The sequence below is a fragment of the Parasteatoda tepidariorum genome, chromosome 1 (assembly GCF_982258835.1).
Source record: "Parasteatoda tepidariorum strain Cologne lab strain chromosome 1, Ptep-v5.0, whole genome shotgun sequence".
Lineage (NCBI taxonomy): Eukaryota > Metazoa > Arthropoda > Arachnida > Araneae > Theridiidae > Parasteatoda > Parasteatoda tepidariorum.
Window position 1 is genome coordinate 72892113 of NC_141755.1, and position 23318 is coordinate 72915430.

Sequence of the window (23318 nt, forward strand, 5' to 3'; positions counted from 1 at the left end):
TTTTTTAATGAGTTATTCAAGTACTAAATTAAAATGTAGATAATGCATCTCCTTGTCGAAGACCCACCCACATTGATGTCAAAAGATTCTGAATATTTAAATATTACTGAATATCACGGTCATATGTATCGGTGGTTGTTGACTTTCACCGATGAATGTCGACAAACACCAAATACGTCGGTGAAAGATCGAATATTTCATTACATTCTTGTACATTCGGACCCTCACCGGTGTATGTCGACAATCACAGATATGCTTTGGTGAATGTCCGAAATATATATTACATTCGATTTGATATGAATTTATTCGTGGATATAATTACATTTATTCGATATTTTAACCCTAGACTGATGTTTTATTAAGGTTAAGTGCCCCTGCCCGGTATAAATTTTTCTGTTATACCCTACACTGATGTTTTTTTAAGATTAAGTGCCGCTGCCCGGTATACATTTGCCCGGTTTACCCTACACTGATGTTTTTTTAAGGTCAAGGGCCATTGCCCGGTATACATTTGCCCGATACTCCAAACACTGATGTTTCTTCTAATCTATCGTCAGTAAGTATTTAAATATAGAATAAATATAAATATATCAAATAAATATAATAATATTAACGAATAAATTAATATAAAATTGGATATAACAAATATTTCGGATATTCACCAAAGCGACTATGTGTTTGTTGACATTCACCGGTGAGAGTCAGAAATAAGGGTATTTAGCAAATAATTCGGACATACACAAAGCGACTACGTGAATGTTGACATTCACCGATGAATGTCGGCTTTATCCAGATTTCGGTGTTTCATCGTAACACACACACACACACACACACACACACACACACACACACACACACACACACACACACACACACACACACACACACACACACACACACACACATATATATATATATATATATATATATATATATATATATATATATATATATATATATATATATATATATATATATATATATATATATATATATATATATATATATATGGGTGATTCTCACGAAATATGACAATTCATTTCCTCCAAGATCTAATACTACTATAAAACTAAAAGAACTTTTTTTTGAAAGAAATTAATAAATAGCATTGCTGTTAGCATTTTAAAATGACTTTGCACTAGCATTGACTGTTTTGTATAGTTAAAAAGTTTAATTGAACTTCAAAATGTCATTTTCCTGGCACGTCCCAAACCATGTTTCCAATGATAACTGGCCTCAAAACTTCCCATAAATTTTTCACTATCTAATTTTTTTTATCTCAACCGGTGTAAGCATTTTTCGAATACACGCAGAGGGTATTATTTACAAAAACTTCGTTTAAAATAATTTTTTCTGTCAATAATTTGTTTGTCAAAAGAAAATCTGCCATTTTCCTGGCTACTTTTATTTAGTGGTTTATAACCAAAACAGATAGAGCCAGCAATCAATATCTTATGTTAATAGAATGATGAGATACCCTCCTATATGAACATGTCTTGTTGCATGAATAAAGAACCAATTTTTTGGTTCAAAATCTATTTCAAAAAATTTTTCAAGGTGAGTAGGTTTTTGTGTTGTCATTTTCCTGGCTTCTTAAAATCATTAATAAAATAAACTACATATATTTATCGGAGTTATTTTAAGAAATCGAGTTGTTTTCTGCAGAATATAAACGTCTTAGGCCAAAATATTAAATTAAAGTAAAGTTATATGCTATAAAATGACGAATTTGTCATTATCCTGGCTGTCATTTTCCTGGCTTATAAATGCCAGGACACTGAAGTGTTACCAGAAATTTTTTTTAAATGCTAATACTGTAAGGAGGGAAAGCAAATATTAACTTAATACCAAGTTTATGTGTGATTGTAATATGCTTGGATGTAATCAAAGTTATTTATTTATTTAATGATTGATTATTAGACACAATTTTATTCTGTACATATCAGCAACAAAAATTTTTTTGATTCTTTCTACAGTGGATAAAAATAATTAATTTAAGCAATTTATAGTCCATTTAACATAAAGGCTTAAGTTGAGTTACTTACTATTAACTTAAAATGACTGTTTTTTAAACTTCTAAGCTAATATGTCATTTTTCAGGCATTCATGGTTTGGTAAATTTCTATTTTATTTTTTTTCTCGAGCAAATGTCAATAAACTACACTGCTGTCTATAAGATATTAATAAGTGTAACTAAAGAAGTATACAAAAAAAAAATTAGATTATTCTGAAGACTTTAAATTTGAAGAAATTTTTGGTCCGAATTGTCATATTTAAAAATAATCACCCATATATATATATGTTTGTTGAAAATTTTTACCACATTACTCCATCTATGTAGTAGCATAATCAACTTCATATCTTTGATTTTAAATTTTAGTTCTATTATTCATAAAAACTGTTTCTGTCAAATTTTTATTTATTCTTGTTGTTTTGTTTATTTCATTCTGTGATATGATAAATTCTATTTTATGCAGAAAAAAGAAAAACTCTACTTTACTAACAATTTTTCATATCCATTCTTCTATTAAATTAAGAAGATTAATGATGCTTGTCTCATCATATAAATATGCATCCTATTCAAAGCAAAAATAAATATAAAAACTAGAAAAATAGTGAGAAATTAAAATAAACTTCATTTATTTAGTAAAATAGTTAATATTATGAACTTTTAATGGAATTTTTTTGATCGTTTTGTGTTTTCAATCATAATCTATTATAGAACTGTTTCATTTTTTCATTGTCGCATGTAGTTCAAAATCAAACTCGGTGAAGTTTGATATTACTTCTTTTGCTTTTATTTTTCTTCGCACACTGTAGAAATTTATGATAAATATTTCCCTCTAAATTTATGTAAATTCATTCTTATTAACTCTTCCTTTTCTTTTAATAAAAATGCATCAGATTAGGCCTCCAGAACGACTTTATTTACGCTATAAAAACTTCGTTGCCAAGCCTAACTGGGGGGCAAACGGGGGAAATATTTTCTACAATTAAGCTTCTTGTTTCGGAAAAAAAATTGGGTGTGTTGGAAGTGGATGTCTGAAGGTTTACCACCGGAAAAAGGAGGTATTTCGACGTATTTTACATACACCCAAAGTGCAGATATGCCCAATTTGGTCTCGAATTTTTTACAGAGTCGGAAAATAAAAATATTAAATATTGTTTCTTTCCTCCCCCCTTGTTCCATTATAGGTATACAAACAAACACAAACAAATTTACTTTTTTGTTTACTTAAAAAATATGGTGAAAATTTCATAATTACGTTAAAAAACGAGTAAAAAAAAAAACATACACCCAAAGTGCAGATATATCCAATTTGATATGGAATTTTCTATAGGGTAAGAAAATAAAATTATTAAATTTTGTTTCATTTCCCCCCTTGTTTCCTTATAGGTATACAAACAAGCATAAACAAATTGACTTTTTTGTTTACTTAAAAAATATGGTGAAGATCTTATGATTACGTTAAAAGACGAGTAGGAAAAAATAACTTTTCCCTATTCAGTGACCGTTAAAATTTATTCTTATTTACACGTATTTCAAACAATGACACGCGGCGGCAACAACAACAGGAAAAAGTTTCATAATATCATTTAAAAAATTTTCCCTCGCGATGGAAATTCATGTTGAACAAGCTTTCATTTCACTTGTGGTTGTTACAAACAATTGTTTAGAATCATTGGAATAACAAATACAGTCACAGTTATACTCGTGTAAGTAATTGATTTACATTAGTTTTATTGTTCTTAAATATCGTCTGGTTTTAATCATTTCATGACTTTTTTTTTTTAATTCGAAAAAAATGTAAGATAGAAAATTTGTTTTTGTTTGAATTTTCCTAAAGTAAAACATTTTTCTGAAAACTTGTTTGGAATGAAGGAATAATTTTGTATTCTCATAAATAAATAAATGTTTCTCTGAAAATGTGTTAAAAAGGAAACATTTATTTGAATTTGTCCATAAAAGTATATTTCACTGAAATTATATAAAAAATGCAAGATTTTGTTTGAATTTATCTGAATAAATACATTTTTCAGAAAATGCTAGAAGGAAATAATATGCACATTTAGTATGCAATTACATCAAGTATGCACATTTCTCAGAAAACTTGTCAGAAAGAAAATAATTTTTTGAATGAGGGCATCACTTACTAATAAGTAAATTTCTCTGAAAATATTTTAAAAATAAATAAGTTAGTTTGAATTGGTCTGAATGATACACATTTAACTTAAAACACGTTGAAAAAGAAATTCAATGTTTTTTTTTTCTTTTTTTAAATAAGTAGATAATTGGAATCTGCGAATCTGATCAAATAATTTCTCGCTGAATAGCATAAAAACTTGTATTTCTAAATTTTAATTTCTAAACTATTTGACCAATTTCGTTCTAATCTTAGATGTTTTCATTTAAAATTACGTCATTAAAAAGGATTTAAAAATTTCCTTAACTTATATTTTAAATTTTTTGCCACTATTAAAATAAATAATAAAAATATTAAATAGTTATAAATAAGTATTTTTTAATTGTAAAATTATCTTTGGATAATTGAGCTCCATAACTGTGTGATACAATTATTTGATTGTTTTCACTAGTTCTGTGATATATTTAAATATGTTAATATTGAAAACAACAATCAGGGGCCAAAATGTTCAATTATTCTTAGTCCTAAATTAACTAATCTAAACTTAAAGGTTTATTTGCTTATATTTGATAATTTTGAAATTAACTCGGAAAACAACCTATACTGAGAAAAAAGGTACATTTAAAATTACCAGAATACGGTAAAAATTACCTTATTTCTGACTCTATGGAAGCAATAACAGTAATTTTTACTGAAACGCTTTGGTAATAATTTTGGAAAATTAGCAATTAAATATGGTTTTATAACATGTTTTTGGTTTTATAATTTTAGAATATTTAAATTAATTTTAAATACAGAAACATTAAATCATTAATTCAATGTATATACAGTTGGACCCCGATTTAACGAATTCATAGGGACTGAAAATATTATTTGCTTCATTGGGGATAGTTCGTAATATCGGGAGCAAAATGAAAAAAAAAATGACTAACCTTATGAAATATTCAAGCATCTTTGACAAGCAAATATTCAAATAAATATAAATCTTACACTTTTAATTCAGGAACTTGAAATACAGCGAATGATTAAGCGCTGACTAGTTTGAAATTTTAAAGCATTTCGTGAGAAAGGTTGGCTTATTTCCTTGATTTATTACTTTAAAAAGTTCTTTTTCGACGTTATGACGAGAAGAAAATACTACTTCACTTGCATCTTGTTGTTTTTGGCAAGTTTTCACTGTTTCCAAACAGTACAAAACATCAGAAAAAGTACCAGTTTTCTCTGGAGATTCATTATCATCGACTTCTGAGTCACTATTCTTGTTTTCTATAAATCTACTTCATTAAAGGCCTGGTTTCTTAGGACAGGACGCCGTCAGCTTGAAATCAGCGCTTACCTCTGATTGGTCCATTTGTGAGTTTGATAGTATACGTCATCGAACGCTCATCTTGAACTACAATTGCCGTCCAACTCAACTGCAGTTGGATTACAACGTGACGTTAACCACAGAAGCAATGGCGGAAAGCATCCAACAGCACATTAAAATCAGCCAAGATTTTGATTTTGACATTAAACATAGCTTCTTCATTAAACATAGCACTCTTCATTTAGCTCAGCTATAATGTGTTTTTTCTTGGACAAAGTCATTATTTGTTCTCTAAAACACTGGTCGACAATAACAAAATCAATACAAATTCAAAATAAATATTTGTTTACGTTATTAACGCATGCGCAATGAGAGATAATGTCTGCGTTGGACCGACTGCTCACGCTGAGCTAACAAAAAAGTCTTTTTTTGGCGTCAGATCTACGTCAACTTTCCGCTGACGCCCAGATAAGGCGCTAGTTCTAAGAAACCAGGCCTTGAGCTAACAAACCAGTATTTTGTTGGCGTCAGCGTGACGTTGACGTCCCGCTGACGCCCAGATAAGGCGCTTGTCCTAAGAAACCAGACCTTAACTTCATAAAATTCATCAAATTGCGAAATTCGCTAAATAGGGGTTCGTTAAACCGAGGTTCAATTGCATTATTATTAATACTTAGATCATTATTAAATAAAACGTATGTTTTTTTTAACAGATCTTCTTCATTACTTCTTAAAATTCATTAAATTGCGAAATTCGCTAAATAGGGGTTCATTAAACCAGGGTTCGTCTGTATTATTATTAATACTTATAGCATTATTAACTAAAAAGCATGTTTTGTAACAGAGCTAATGAGAAGAAGAAATTAATTTTACTTTTGTATCGCTTATTACAAAAAACGGACGGAAGAAATTTCATTTTTCTTTCGCTTCTAGTACAGGGGATGGACAAAATAATGGAAACACTTTATAATTTCAGAATTGTTTAGAATATGCTACTTCCCATGCATGTCAATGATGTTTAAAGCTTTCAGAGGTTTTAGGGACCAGCAATAAATTACAAACCGAAAATAATGTTTTTGAACACCCTATTGCAAAACATATAGCAAGAGTGATGGTTATTTATAATATTATATTAAATATTTACACGAAATTTCATAAACCTTGCTTAAATATTTATGAATATATTCGCATTTTTATAAAAAGATCTAATTTTTTTTGTCTTACATTTTTTGATATGACTTTAAAAATATTCAACAAAACTTTTAAAGCAGCTTAAAATTAATTGCAAACCTTTCGGATTAAAATTTTAAAAAATTGGTTGAAAACTGCGCAAGATATGAGTAATTAAAGTAGTTGTTTTATGCTTCGCATGCACGGGAAAAATTAAAAAAAAAAAAAAAAAAAATTCTTAATTTTGTTGTAAATCGTATTTGGCAGTCCGACTTCAATATTTCAAAAATTGAAAAGGTTTCAACCAATTTTCTAATTAGTTTTCGTAATCGTTAATTTTTAAAAGAATGCTCAACATAATAAGGGGTTTTCCACATATTTTACTTTGTACTATTAAACAAGATTTAATAAAAATGACATTGGCATTGTTGGGGATCATCCCCCATAAAATTATCTTTTTTTGCGCCTATTTTCTTTCCTTATTAAATCAAATTTCGGTGTATGAACGTTTATTGTAAGATATTATTTTGTGTTATTTAACTCTGTATTATGATATAAAATAATATTAGTAGAAAATCATTATCATTTTAAGTTTCTATTGTTTTTGAACTTTTTAAGTACAAAAACTACTTTGAAAATTGCTTGAAACTTTTTACATTTTTAATATATTCAAATCAGACTTTCTTCGTTAGTTGCCAAATACGATTCTTTATAAATTTAAGAACTTTTTGCCTAATTTTTCCCGCACATGCGCAGTATAAAAAACTATTTTAATTACTCGTATCTTGCGTCATGGTTTTAAATGACTTTGCTGTGACCATGACGTCATGGTTTGCGTCATGGTCACAGTTTTAAATGAATTTTTTTTCTTCGAATTTTAAACCAAAAATATTGTTATTAATTTTGAATTGCTCTAAAAATTTTGTTCAATTTTATAGAATATTTCTGAGGTTACAGCGAAAAAACACAAGACAAAAAAAATTAGCTTCCGTAAAAATATCCATATCTCCATAAATATTTAAGCTAGGCTTACGAATTTTCGTGTAAATATTGCATATATTGACCAAAATAACAGTCACAAGTTACAAATATATTGCTAAATAGTTTGGAATTCTGTGTTTCAAAGAAATTTTTCCGTTGGTAATTTATTGTTGGTCCCTCAAACCTCTAAAAGTGTCAAACTTCATTAATAAATTTAAGAAATCGCATAATATCAGAATTCTTTAGTTATAAAATTATTCTTTAAGTATTTCTGGAGAAATGCGAAAAAAATGTATTAGTACAGAAGTGTTTCCATTATTTTGTCCACCCTCTGTATTTGTTTACGTGCTAATGCTAATAAGTGGTTAAAATTTCAAATTTTATTAATTTCTATTTGGCGATAATATTGTGATAAATTCGCGTATAACAAGCGATTGATGCGTTTATTATTATTAGCCGCGCAGTTATATACCGAGAAAAAAAAAGTATGGTCAAAATTACAAGAATATGATGAAATTTACCGTGTTTCTGGCTCTATGGGAACACTAATATCGGTAATTTTTATCGAAGTGCTAGGGTTATGGTTTTGGTAAAATTAACAATAAAATATAGTTTTATAATATGATATAGAATTCGGTAATTTTATCCTGATACCATAGAGCATTGCAGAAAAACCATCCATTCAGTTAAATTTACTTTTCGGTTTTTTATTTTCTGCTAAATTGCGTGGTAATAAGAACTATAATTTTAAAAACCAAAAACCTTTCCGTTAATCCGTTAACATATGAACTGAAAAATTACCCCAAAATAAATGGTTTAATACCGTATTGTATTGGTTTTTTATTACAAGAAATATTTTTTTTTTTTTTACGAGGAATGTCATTGCCCTACAGTACAGGTTTTTTTTTTATGGTTGAGACAATTATGATGTAATTTACACTGTTAGAATTTTCATACCAAAATTGCGATATAATGACAGACAACAATCTGTTTATCTAATTAACCGTAAAGTTCACACTTAAGAACATTATTTTACGGTCTTTTAACCATTTACAACCAGCATGTTTTCGCCCCGTAAAAAATTTACTTGTACATGTAAGTTAAATGTGGTTTAATTAGTTCATAAGTGTTTGGTAATGCAATTTCTCCATATCAATATTAAAAAAAAACCCGGTTTATATCTGTTTCTTATTGATTATGAACCGAAAAAGGATTTGTAAAGATGGTACGAAAAACGTCAGTTTTCATAATTGTTTATTTATAGCTTTTTTAAAGATCATTTTCTATTCTGTTTTATTTTGATCGTTGAGAAATTTAATATAAACACTGTTAGAATTTTTATTCTGAAATTACGGTAAAACAACTGGCAGCTGTCTGTCTATCCGATTAAGCATAAATTTTACGGTTAAGAGCATTGTTTTTCTACCTTTACGGTTTTAAAAACCGTTTACAACTGGTACGATTAAAAAACCGGGAATTGGTTGAAAATCGTTGAAAAACCGTACGGTAGCAAAAAACTATACTGTTTTGTAACCGTAGTTTTTAAACCATAAAAATGAAACTTAACGGACGTTGGAGTTTTGTGGGTGCTGCGCCATTTATGAGCAAATGATAGTTCGGTATTCTTAATAGTTTAGGATCACCGAATTAAGAGGGGAGGACCTATAAATCCTATTTATTCCGTTAAATTTACTTTAAAAATTTGTATTATTTACTAAATGTTTGGTAATAAGAACAATAATTTTGAAAACCATGCAGTCTGGTAATTTTCCCAGAATTTTTTTCTACGTGTAGAAATCAGTGTAATGTATATAACAGAGTAAAAGTTATGGTGGCGAGACATATTTTTTAATGGCGCTATTTCATTTTATAACTGGTTTTGAACATTTAGATCCCTTTTTGGGTTTACAACTATATTTGGGCTTATTCTAAACTCCGTAGCCTTGTAATTTTGAACCTACTCAGAAGACAAGGAAACTTTTGGCTCAAGTATGAGGACAAACTAACCTCTGTAGAGGATTTTCTGTTTTCTTCTTTCTTTTGATGAAGTGAAAAACCACAAAAATCTCTAACAGTTAGTCCGATAGAAAGACCCATGATCCGTCTACCACTGAGGATATTTTACGCCAGCACTCGGGAGCAGAATTCGCATCAACCAGAAATCACAGAGATTCGATGGGCCAAGTTGCTGTGGGATCGATGACAATTTGCTAACTCGATATTTTCAACGATATTACCAACAGTTTGCTTCGCCAATATGATAATTTCTATTTTTATCGCATTCTGATAACTGAAACTTTACAGGGTTATTAGATTTGAAAACTTTATAATTTTTCCACATGGGTAAGGTTAAGATTTTTCTTCATAAAATGGCTTTTCGAAAAGTTTGATTTTCTAATCAGATTACAATTTTAAAGAAAACATTAATATTTTTTTTTATTATTATTTATACATTAAATATCTTAAATGAACTAATTAATAATGTTAAAATTTTATCTACTCAGAATCATTTATTTTACAAAAATTTTTCAATTTGGGGTAATTTAAAAGAGAAATTAAATTTATTTTCAACAGTTGATTATAATGCTTGAAAGATTATTATTTATTCAGAAATGTGGATAAAAAATAAGTACTGATATTCTTCGGAGTAATAGCAATTAACCTATTAAACAATTATATAATTAAATAATAGAATGGATTTCACAGACTCTGAAAATCCTTCCCGATTTATTTAACAGAAAAGAATAGGAAAAAAAGCACACATTACTGATGAAAATATTCAAATTGGAAAATAAGAAAAAATTGAGGAAAAGTCATAGGTTGAAATATTACTCAATCAAAAATGTGTGAAAGAAATGAAAACAGAACTTAATTGGTACACGCAAAATAAGTAAATTAGTTAATAGGATATATATTGACTAATTTCAAAACGCAAAATAAAGAAATCGAATTTTTTTTTTTTTAAATTTTGAGTTTTCAAAGGAAAAAAAAATAAATAAAATACCGAAGTTAAAAACAGAAGCAAATTTATATTACTTCTGTTTTGAAATGCGGATAAAAGTTATCAAAAACGTTTCTTCGGAAAATAATACGTTTTCGGAGAGCATTAATGAGAGTTAAAGCATCCCAAATATGTGATATTGAGATTCTGGTAAATACGTGCAACAATTAAATAAATAAGTGTATTAAAAATAAGAAAGGAAATAAGACAACGAGAAAAATAATGACAGTTTTGAGACTACGATTAAAAATAAATAACTAGAAAAAAAAACATTAAAAGGAGAAAATAATAACAATAGGAAACCTACAGACTCTTAAAAGCCGGATCAAAAATATGTAAAAAAGAATGAAAAGAAAAATGAAAATAAGAAAATGTAGAAAGTTCCCAAACATTTAAAATCCCGACCTAAAATATAAAGACAAAAAAAAAAATATGTATGTGCCCTTTGAAATCACAGACTCTTGAGATTTCAATAAAAATAAGTAAGAATTAATAACTATAATTTTTTTGTTTTATCTTCATATTGAACTATATATATATATATATATAAGGAAAGAGAAGGAAATCCACAAATCTTTGAGAGTCCGATTCAAAATATGCAAAAAAATTCGCAGACTCTTGAAACCAAAATAGGCAAAAAAAAAAAAAAAAAAAAAAAAAGAATGAGAGGGTAGACGAAGGAAGGGAATCCACAGACCTTTGAGACTTGAATCCAAAATATGTAAACAAAATTCGCAGACTCTTGAAACCAAAATAGACAATAAAAAAAAGAAGGGGAAGGAAGGGAATCCACAGACCTTTGAGACTTCATCCAAAATATGCAAACAAAATTCGCAGACTCTTAAAAGCAAAGTAGGCAAAAGAAAAAAAAAAGAATGCGAAGGAAGAAGCGGGATGAGAATCCCCAGACCTTTGAGACTCCGATTTCAAATGTACAAATATAAATGAAAAAACAAAGAACTAAACTAACAAAACTCATAGACTATTAAAACCTCAATAAAAATAGGTAAAAAAGAATGGGAAAAAAAAAGCGAAAATAAATTCCAAGAAATTTGAGACTCTGATCCTAAATATTTAAAAATGAAAAAAAAAAAAAAAAAAAAAAAAAAAAAAAAAAAAAAAACAGGAAACTAGAAAAGAAACGGAAGGAAGAAATTCTTAGACTCTCGAAATCTCCCTAAAATATGCAAAAAGGAATGAAGAAGGAAAAAAGTCGGAAGGAAATTCGCAGACCTTTGAGACTCCGATCCCAAATATGCAAAAATGAATAAAAAACAAACAAAAAACGGAAGGAAGAAATTCTCTTGAAAATCCCGATCCAAAAAAAGAATAGGCCCAGAAGAGAGAGAGAGAAAATAAAAATCAACAGGTCCCCATCGAGTAAAAGAAAAGTCTCATCCGACCCTGACGTTTCTTGCCCTTTGAGAAACCATCTCAGACACATCTCATCCAATAGAGAAGCCAGAAGCCGAAGGCGGGTTTGCTTGCTATTTAAACCTGAATCTTACATCTCGTCATAGTTTTGGCCCTCTTCTTTTCTTCATGCGAGTCGAAGATGAACTTACTCTCGCTCTTCGCTTTCCTGACCCCCGTGTCATCTTTTCAGTGATTCAAGTGTGCCATATCTTTAATTAATAGAAGATAATTAAGTGCCAATTCTTTTAGAGGACCGTGATATCTCAAGGACTTTACCAATACAGTTTGAATACTTATTATCCAATTTTTTGATTCCAATTCCGTGAGTATAGATTTATATATAATTAGAAAGTAATTTATTGTGTTGAATCGATTTCATTCGAAGAAAGCTTCTCTCTTGCATTGATTTAATTTAAAAATTGTCTCATCATATTAAATGAGTTTGACTGTTTTATATACTGTGATTTTCTTTTAAAACTCCTATGTGGTTTAATTCAAAAGTAAGTTCATCAGAAATAATTTCTTTTGATATAAAAAAAAAATATATCCAATATCATTTTGTTTAAAAATAAGTTTTTAAGAAGGGAATAATATCTATAGATTAGAAGAAAAAAATTTAATATGATTTTAATAAAAAGTGAGTTTTTTAGGAATGCAATAATTTCCTTTGAGAAGAAAAAATGTATATGCTATATGATTTTATTTCAAGATGAGTTCTTAGGAATGATATAATTTATTTTGATTTGAACAAAAAATATACTTCGTAATTTATTCAATCGAAAATGTTATGATTTATCGTAATTATTGAATGTTATACATTTAGAAATGATTTTTAAGGAACGAAAGAATTTCTTTTAATAAGGAAAAATGTCATTTGGTTTCATTTAAAAACGAGCCTTTAGGGATGAAATAATTTATTTTGATAAGAAAATAATATATCCTATAGGATTTTTAAAAGTGAAAATTTTGAAATGAAATCATCTCTTTTGAAAAGAAAAAATGCATATCCTATGTGGTTTTATTTCAAAATGAGTTTTTAGGAATGAATAATTTATTTCGATTTGAAAAAATATATTTCGTTATTTATTTCATTTAAAAAGGATATGATTTATTACAATTATTGTATGTAGAAATATGTTTTAAAGAACGATATAATTTCGAACTTTTTATGATTAAAAATTAAAAAAAAGCTTTTAGGAAAGCAATAATTTTTTTATAAGAAAAACACATATCCTATATGGTTTTATTAAAAAAGGACGTATTTGGAAAGAAATAACTTTTTTTGATTAAAATAAGCAAATCATTTACGGTTTTATTTAGTACGGAGTTTTGAGGAATGAAATAATTTATATTGGTTTAAAAAGTACGTTTTATAAAGGAGACGTTAAAAAGGAGAGGATTTATCGTAATGACTGGATTTATTACTATATGACTAGAAAAAAACTCATAGTGTTACATTGGTTTTATTGAAAATTGTTTGTATTGTATTAAAAAAATTCTAACCTGTTAAAAATTTAATGCAAAAGTAATGTTTGCTGGCCAGTCAATATATATAGAACAGTTATAGGCATTGGTTTTCATGTATATAACTAAAAATATGTAGAGATATTTTGCTGATAGAATTACTATGCGTGTCATATAGTCATTTTAATTAGATTCAATTTTTTAAAAATTAAAATTGAGAATATGACATTTTGAAAAATATTTCTTAATAATTAGCAATATTATATTATTTTCTGTTATTTAAAAATGAAACTTCTCTTTAAAAAATCCGGTAAAAATTAAAGGCGTTAAAGTAATAGTGTTTATTAAGAATTAGAAAAAAACTAATGTATGATGTAAAAATTAATTTTTCTCTGCATATTGTCTTAGTCTTTAATTTTGTAACCTTTAGAAACGGTTTTTTTCTGTTTTTGAAATTATTTTCAGTATTAAAACAAGCTTTAAATATTTAACTTTTAACATATTCTGTGCACTATTTCTACAATATATAAATATTTTTAATTTTTTTAAGAACCGTAATTTAATGCAAGTTTTTAAAATTTAAACATTTAAAGTGGTGAAAGCAAAATCTATCTTTAAAAATGTCTGCATTGTTAGATTAACTGTTTATACTGCGTATGAAATAATGTTGATTATAAAAGATCTACGAGGCACTCAGAGAGGATTAATCACGGGACTAAAAATGAGATTTGCGAGAAAATAATATTTCATTAGCGGCAATTATGCCAAGTATAATATTCTGGAAGCTCTATAATTTTTGCAAAGAGCTTAAGCCAAATCCTATTAAATTTCATCGGTAAAGTAGTTTTGAAGGTTAAAACTATAAAATATTAAGCCAAAATAAATTTAGGTTCATTCTAAGTATGCTACAGATTTAGTTCATACACTGTAAAAAATTCAGGATCAAATTACGTACCGGCACTTTGACTGCATCATTCGTAAAATCTATTTTTATCTTAAAATATAATATTTTTACAGTAATATTTATTTAGTTAAAGTGTTTCAGTGATTTCCTGATAATTATTAATGCAAAAATTACTGTATAACAGATTTTTTGCTCCTTAACATGTTCCGGTAAAAATGAATTTTACGGTAAAAAGTATCGTAATTTGATCCGGAATTTTAGTTATAGCGTAGTGTTTTCCATTTATAATTTTTTCATGGTTTATCTCATACATAGCTTTTCTCATAATTTGTAAATACAAAGCTTAGGTATTATTTAGTCATATGTACGGATGCCATTTACCTTTTTTAAGAAAGTCAAAATTATTAATTAGCTAATTAAGTATGTTACAGTTTTTTTTCATAATTTGTAAATAAGAAGTTCACGTGTCCAATATATGGATTCCATTTAACTTCTCCGAGACAAACACTGATTAAGTATTGTTACCGTTTTTTTCATAGTTTTTTTTCATAATTGTTTCATAATTTATAAATGCAAATTTCCCCTAACATTTCATCCTCTGTGTGAATTCCATTTCTTTTTTACCCAAAATTATTTGCTGCTTATTAATATTTTTTTATTTAATATTTTTTTAATCAATGCCGACGACTAAATTATAAAATTACCAGTAAAATAAAAGTTTGTTTGGCAACAACAAGTTATAAAAAAATAGTGACGATTTGCGATATATATTAATGTAATGTAACTAAAATGCTTACAGAGCCAACTTGCTTTACATTCGAAATTCTTCCTGAAGCGTTGAAAAAAAAACACATCCTTTTGTTTTCACGCCTTGATATTTTATACCCGATGGAAATTACGGTATAAAATAAAAATTTGAATAAGTCTGAAGGTTTCTTTTTTGCTCGCAGAATTTCACCACTTTTCCAGTGTTATCTTTCACCTAATTATTTCAAAAATATTTCCTCTGACATGTGAATACAATATTATGTCCCGAAAGAAATAGTTTACGGCAGTTAACACACTTAAAAAAAGAGGGTCTTTGGCGTGTCTCTATTTTATAGGTTTCTCTCAATCCGAAAGTCGTTGTATTAGAATAAGAGACAGCTCAGATATGGACGGAATTATGATGTTAAATTTAATAAAACATTTAAACTGGATCTAAGTTCATTCGATCTAACCACTAGGAGGAGAAAAGTGGTACAGATCAGCTGAAGATAAATGGCTTCCTGTCCATCTAGTCAGAGGGAGGATGGATCTCGAGAGCTGAACTTGACAACAAATCATCGAGAAAAAAAATGGTCATGAATCCAGCTGAGAAGGCTACTTTACTCAATAAGTTTCGAAAAAAATATTATTAGCACTATTTTTTAATGAGGTAACCGAGAAAAAAGTGAAACTAAGGATTTCATGAATCATTATTTTTCCAAACATGCCCGATTTCCTTAATTACCCTATTAACCAGTATGAGCAATCAGAAAAATCGAAAAGAAAACGAAACTTTTTCGTAATGAAATTCTCCATCTGAAAGAAGTTCTATTGAAAAAGAGACATCTTAGATATGGACGGAAATATGATGTAAAATGAAATTAAACATTTAAATTGAATCTAAGTTCATTCGATCTAACCACTATGTGGAGAAAAGTGGCACAGATCAGCTGAAGATGAATGGCTTTCTTCAATGCTTCCTGTCCATCCATTCAGCTGGAAGGATGGACCTTCGAGAGTTGAACTTGACCACAAATCATTTAAAGAAATGGTAATGAATCCGGCAAAGAAAGCTACTTTACTCAACAAGTTTCAGAAAAGAAAAGATTATTAGCAATAGTATTTAAAGAGGTAACCGAGAAAAAAGTGAGTCTAAAGATTTCATGGAACATTATTTTTCCATGCATGCCCGATTCCCTTAATTACCCAGCTATCAACCTGGATAACCAATTAGAAAAATCAAATAAAATTAAAATTCTGAAGAGGAAATTCTTAATCTAAAAAAGTTCTATTGAAAAAGAGAGAGCTAAGATATGGACAGAATTATGATGTGAAATTAAATAAAACAGTTAAACTGGATCTAAGTTCATTCGATCAAACTACTATGAGAAGAAAAGTGGTACAGATCAGCCGTAGATGAATGGCTTTCTTCCTGCTTCCTATCCATCCATTCAGCTGAAAGGATGGATCTCGAGAGTTGAACTTGACCGCAAATCATCTAATGGTAATGAAGCCGGCAGAGAAAGTTACTTTACTCCGCAAGTTTCCAAAGATTATTAACAGCTAATTTTCAACGAGGTGATCGAGAAAAAAGTGAAACTGGGGATATAGAGGACCATTATTTTTCTAAACGAATCCAATTCCCCTAATTACCCGGTTGTTAACCTGGATGAGTTAATCAGAAGAATCGAATAAAATGAAACTTTCATTGATGAAATTTTCAACCTCAAAGAAGTTCGTCAGAAAAAAAAAGTCAGCTCAAATTCAGACGGAATCATGATGTTAAACGAAATTAAACATTTAAACTGGATCTAAGTTCATCCGATCTAGCGACTGTAAGAGGAAAAGTGGTACAGATCCGCTGAAGATGAATGGCTTTCTTCCTGCTTCCTGTCCATCCATTCAGCTGGAGGATGGATCTCGAGAGTTGAACTTGACCGCAAATCGTCTCACAAAATGATAATGAAGCCGGCAGAGAAAGGTACTTTACTCAACAAGTTCTGAAGAAGAAAAGAGCTACATTATCAGCACTAGTTCTTTAACGAGGTAATCGAGAAAAAGTGAAACTAAGCATTTCATGAATCATTCTTTTCACGAACATGCCCGAAATCCCCAATTACACGCCTATATATCTTAAAAGAAATATCAAAAAATTGAATAAAATAGAAACATTTACTGCATTATAAATTATATGCATGAAAGAAACTGATTTCAGAAATGTAATGTGTATTTAAGTTTTTTTTTTTAATTTAAAAATATACATGACAGTTGTGATGTTATTTTCTTTCATGCAATTCAAGCTTCTTTTTTTTTTTTTTGATAAACTTATGATTACTACTTTTAGGTTAATATAAATTTTCCTTTATCTAAACTTGACGTTGGTTTCCAATTTCTTTGTACTGAATTCCAATTAATCTCGAACGCAGTTATTGTTTGTGAATACTTTTTTATGTTTTCTGGAATTGAAAACGATGTATCTCAAAAATTATGAGGTATAACTTTTTGAAATTTGAAGTATATAACTATATATTACTTTATTTTGTTTTAAACTGTAAATGAAAAAATATTTTTCGAATTTGATTGAAAAAAAAAATAGGAAAGAAACAGAAAAGTGCAAATTATGCAATTTTGAATTCAGACATTTTTTAGAATTTGTCAGAAAAGTCTGAATAATAAGTAGTTCGAAATACAAATTAAAGTATGGATATTCCTTTTAAATTTATACAAAGAATCCATACTTTTAAAACATAAAATTACATAACAATCTTTTTTTAAATTTTCTTAATTTTTTCAGTGATTTGTAAAAAGTATGTGACCATTTTTTCTATATTTTCTAAACTGTACAATGTCTCAAAACATTCAAATGTTTGAATGCATTTATCAAATATTTTTCTAGCACCCATTTAAATAGAATAAGTGAATAAACTTGAACAAAATACATATTTATTAACATGGTTTTGTATTATTATTACTCATTGTTTGAATTCAGCATTTCATAATCATTTAAATAATCAACTTGAGGATTCTATGTTTCTCTACTTCAGGATAATATCTAGTTTTTGCTTAATCGAAATAGTATGTCACGTGCTCATCGCGGTAGATATTTTTCAAACCTAATTTGAGTCTAAATTTCTGTGGATAGTTGCCAAAAGTATTATTCAACAAGTGATTGTAGAATTATAGATAACGTAATTTTTTGGGTTTATGTTTTTTTGGTACAGAACAAGAAATACCAGAGTGGCCAAGAGGGGCAAATCAGAGTAAAATGTATTTCCAAGCGTTATGGAGAGGTGGCGAGGAACTGATGTTGTAAACAAGGGAATTGGCACTGATATGGATTCAATCATAAGATTCAATGACATCAATATGAACCGATGTAACTGGGGTGGAAATAATTTTGGCTTTATTGAAAATGAATTTATGGCCAAGATTCCAACAACGTGCAGCAATTGATGATTTTCGAATTCCTGATTGTTTACCTTGCAAAGTATAAAGATTGGATTTCACGTTCCTCTGCTTTGATTGATGTGTTGTTCGGTGAAACATGCCGGTCATCAGCCATTAACCTGAACTTGGTTACAATTGTATCAGGTTGAGCCATGAATGTGGTAAAATCACTTCATGGTAACTTCGAGTCATTTTTGATTAAACGGAAACCTTCGTGAAATCGCTATGCGACTCTTTGCTCGTCTCAGCTTTCACGGATTTTTTCGGTGAAGCGTTTATTTAATATTTTTCTTTTTAACAGTGTAAGATCGGAGCCCATATTTATGATTTTTCTTTTTTGAAATTTTTGAACTCTTCAATAATTCAGAGCCAAAACGTTTAAAGCTGACAAATTGTATTTTAATTTTAAAAGCTAATTAGTTTTATATAGCGTCGTAAGTTACTCTGATTAGCAAGATGTTAACAATAGGATAAAATACAAAACCAGGCAAAAATTCCAAAAAAATAAATAAATAAATAAATAAAATTTTTTATTTGGACCTATAATGTTTTAGTGTTAAGCAAAAAATTTAAAATACTTTGTTCTCTTGCAAATTACGAAAAATGTATGCATTAATACTGCAAATTATTGGTTTTATGTTCTTTAAGAAATGAAAAACGGACAAGAAATTTTATTATATGTATTTTTGAAGATTTACTCAGAAAAACATGATTTGAACTCTTAGTAATACTCTCAAGTTTTTTTTTTTTAATTCCATAGAACCGTTTTTAAGCTACGCAACTCATGATTTACAAAAGATTTTTTTTAATAAAATAAATAAGTATTTTTTTAAATACTAACGACAATTATTCAACGAGAAAAATTTTAAAAACAAACAAACAAAAGAATAACTAAAGGTTCAATACCCTGACGTATTTTCACACATTTTTAGACTTTTATGCCAATACTTAGTAGGAAAAACATTATATCTTAAAAAAAAAAAAATCAAGTTGAAGGTCAGTCAGAGATAAGTTTAAATTTTTTTCCGTATGAAAAAAAGGTTATTCAATACACGAATAAATGAACAACGAATAAATTTGCAACGAATAAAACGAGTCATAAACTAGAATAATCATAAGCGAATAAATTTGTAAATTTTTGTAAAGGAGTTTCAGAGTTAATACTGCGTTTTCTATGTATTATATTCTATTTAAAAAAAATTATGCTCACAAATAAATTACTGATCTATGGAAGTGTTAAAGATTGCTTAAAAAATTTTTTTAAGGAATTATTGGCAGGTGTTAAAACATTGGTGAAAATTTTTGAATTAGAGCATTTAAAATTATGGTGGGTATAGAAGCACATAACAATTTTAGATGCAAATAAGCTAAGAAAACTATTTATTTAGTTGTAATTAAATGAGTAAGTTTAGTTAATAATTCAATTAATAATTAATTGAGTAAGTTTAAATAATAATTTAGTTAATAATTAATTGATAACAGTTAATAAGTGTTGGTTTCAGAAAGTAATGAGACAGAAAGGTACGATGCTTTTTTTAATTTTGATGCACAAAAACAATTTACTGATCTACTAAAAAAGTGGGCATTGCTTAAGAAGCATTGCTTTCGGATTTTTGACAAGTAGTGTATATCATTAAGCTATTATTGGAAAAATCTAAATTAGAGCTTTTTAAACAATAGCGTGCATCAAACTCAACTCGATACAAATAAGTTTAAAAAAAAACTTTTTATTTTGGAGAATAGTTAATAATAAAGTAAAGTTTTTTTTTTTAAATGTAATCAAAAATTTACCCATCCTTTTTTTTCTTCCTTTTTTGATGCACAAAAACAAATTACTGATGTATTGAAAAATTGAATATTGTTTAAAAAGCATCCTTCAAATTTTCGACAAGTAGTGTATACCATTAAGCTATTTCTGGAAAAATCTAACTTGAAACTTTTAAATGTAGTAGTGTGCATCAAATTATACTAGATGCAAATAAGTTAAAGATCTTTTTATTTTAGAGAATAGTTAATACTAAAGTAAAGGTTTTACGAAAGTAAACAGTCAAAAATGAACCCATCATTTTTTTGTTTTTTGTTTTCTTGCACAAAACCAAATTACCGATGCATTGAAAATTTGAACATTGTTTAAAAAGTATGTTTTCGAACTCTTGACAAGTAATGTACATCATTAAACTATTTATGGAAGAATCTAAACTAGAACTATTAAAACAATGGTGTCGAACTACTCTAGATGCAAATAAGTTTTTCTTTTTTTAAAAAAAAACTATTTATTTTGCAGAATAGTTAATAATAAAGTGAAGGTTTTCCGAAAGTAATCAGACAAAAATGTAGCCATCCTTAACAATCTTATCAATCTTAATCCCAAACGGCATACCTCATAAAAAAGAAACCCTTTGAATTGGCTGTCACTCAAAATACAAGGAAAGGACACGTAATATCCTGCAGATAACACACAAGAAAAGAACACACAAGAAAAGATAACACATTAGAAAAGAAAACTCATTTGCGTGAACGCAATTCGGTCAATAGCAAAATTTCACTTTTCAATGCGTTCAAGCAAAGAATAAAAAAGAAAAATCTTACCTTATCAGAGGAATGAAAAAAAAAATGCTTCAAAGACGACGCGAAATTAAATTTAATCATCACAATTTTGTCGCCGTTTCTATCTAAGATTTTTGTTTATTTCCTTTCTCTCTTTTTTTAAAATCTACAATTCCCTAGCAAGTGAGAAATAAATAATTTTGGAAAAGAGCCAAGACTAAAAAAATATGTTTGTTCTTAGTTCAGTCAATGATTGTTTTTAATTCAAATCCTTTCAAAGTACGTCTTTGTACTATGTCACAATAATTAAATGAATGGATTCAAAATGCAATTATATTTCACTTAATCAGTGATGGAAAATAATATGGTAAAAAAAAAAAGAGTGTCACGCATTTAATTATTGAAATTATAATTCAGTCTTCTTCTTTTAGTGATAAAAACACTAATTTGAAAAAAAGTTCTTCGACTCATATGTATGAAATTATATTATCAACTCAAATGTATGAATATCATATGTACGATATTTTGTTTCGTTACTGAAGAATAAATAATATTTAAAAAAAAGAGAATTTATTCACTTAAGTTATGGCAAAATAATGAAACTTTATTTTGATATTAAAAAATATGTAAAAAAAGATATTTTTCCGCAGAAATAAATATAGAATAATAAAAATTTAATTCCATTTTATCTAATCATTGAGGAACTATATATATATATATATATATATATATATATATATATATATATATATATATATATATATATATATATATATATATATATATATATATATATATATATATATATATATATATATATATATATATATATTATTTAAACATATGTAAAATGTATATGACAAAGTCTTAAGTCAAAAATTATGATTCATTGATGAAGATAATTATTCAGAATACAAGTGACAAATACATTAAAACCTAGAATACAAGAGTAACTTCTTATTGAGCTTTTATTACATCATTTTTCAAATTTATCGAATGGGGAAATTAAAGAGCTAGAATAAAAGTGTGCTTAACCAGCTCAGAAAGCATAATTTAACAATCGAATATAAAACATTTACGCTAAAAATATCTCAGGTATTTTTTAAAATCATTTTTTTTTTGCTAGAATCAACGAAGCAATGAAGTTAATTTTAAGATACACCTTTTAGTAAAGCATCGGACTGAAACAATGATGACCTTGCAGTCGATTACCGAAAATCTTCGTCCAAGTATTTTAATAAAATTTATGGCAATGACTTCTCAATTTATTTTTTCAAAGCCATAAATTTCTTCCCCTTGTTTCCAATTGTAAGCTATCGATACATTATAACTTACGTCGGGTTTTTAATCCCTTTTTCACACCACGATACTAAAAATCTTTGATAAAAGCCTTTCTACGCTGACCTTCTCTAAGCAAAGTCAAGGTTTTCTCACGGCTAGCCTATCGAGTTAAAAAGCCAGACGGACTCTTCTTTTGGGCCCTCATCCTGTTGTGGCGAAATAAAATAAAAATATAAAGATTCATCGCTCCGAGGGGGACATCTATAGTTACAGCTATGCAAACAAATTTCAAACAATACCCCGAATAAGAAAAATAAAATATAAAATAAAACATACCTCGGTAAAGAAAAACAACTTTAAAAAATAAACAAAAAGTGCAAAAATACATTTTTTTATTTCTTATTTTTAAAGAGATGGAGGTTTTTATTTCGACAATTCATAGTCCGGCAGCCGTAGTAGGGGTGGGGGTGGGGATTGAAATGATCACAGGGCAAGATTCAGAAACAGAGGTCACGGTTGATAACGCCCACGATTCCGAAAGGTAAGATCACGGGCAAATGGGGAACTCAGTTGGAGAGAGCCGTGACCACATTCACCTGTGGAATTCATTCTCTCTTCTGCTCTTTCTCTCTCTCTGAGATGAAATTAGAATTCATATTTTCTTTTTTTTTCATTTTCCATTTTCTTCTCGGTGACTGTCTGTCTCTGCAATATATATATATATATATATATATATATATATATATATATATATATATATATATATATATATATATATATATATATATATATATATATATATATATATATATATATATATATATAAAGAAAACGAAAGTAAGTTAATAGATAATATCAAGCGCTAAAGCTGCTTTAAATATGATCACTATAACATAGCACAATAAAAAC

The 23318-nt window shown here is 28.0% G+C and overlaps 1 protein-coding gene across 2 annotated transcripts in view; it reads left to right on the forward strand.

Annotated features, from left to right (window-relative positions):
- Positions 1 to 3627: 3627 nt before the first annotated feature.
- tnc (tenectin) overlaps positions 3628 to 23318 on the forward strand; it is a 118206-nt gene continuing 98515 nt past the window's right edge. Inside the window, exon 1 of one of the 2 annotated variants that reach the window (XM_087166577.1) lies at positions 3628 to 3717. The gene's annotated coding sequence lies outside the window, so the exon portion shown is untranslated. Of the gene's footprint in view, positions 3718 to 11940; positions 12342 to 23318 lie in introns of those variants that run through there. The other variant, XM_087166574.1, reaches the window with a different exon arrangement.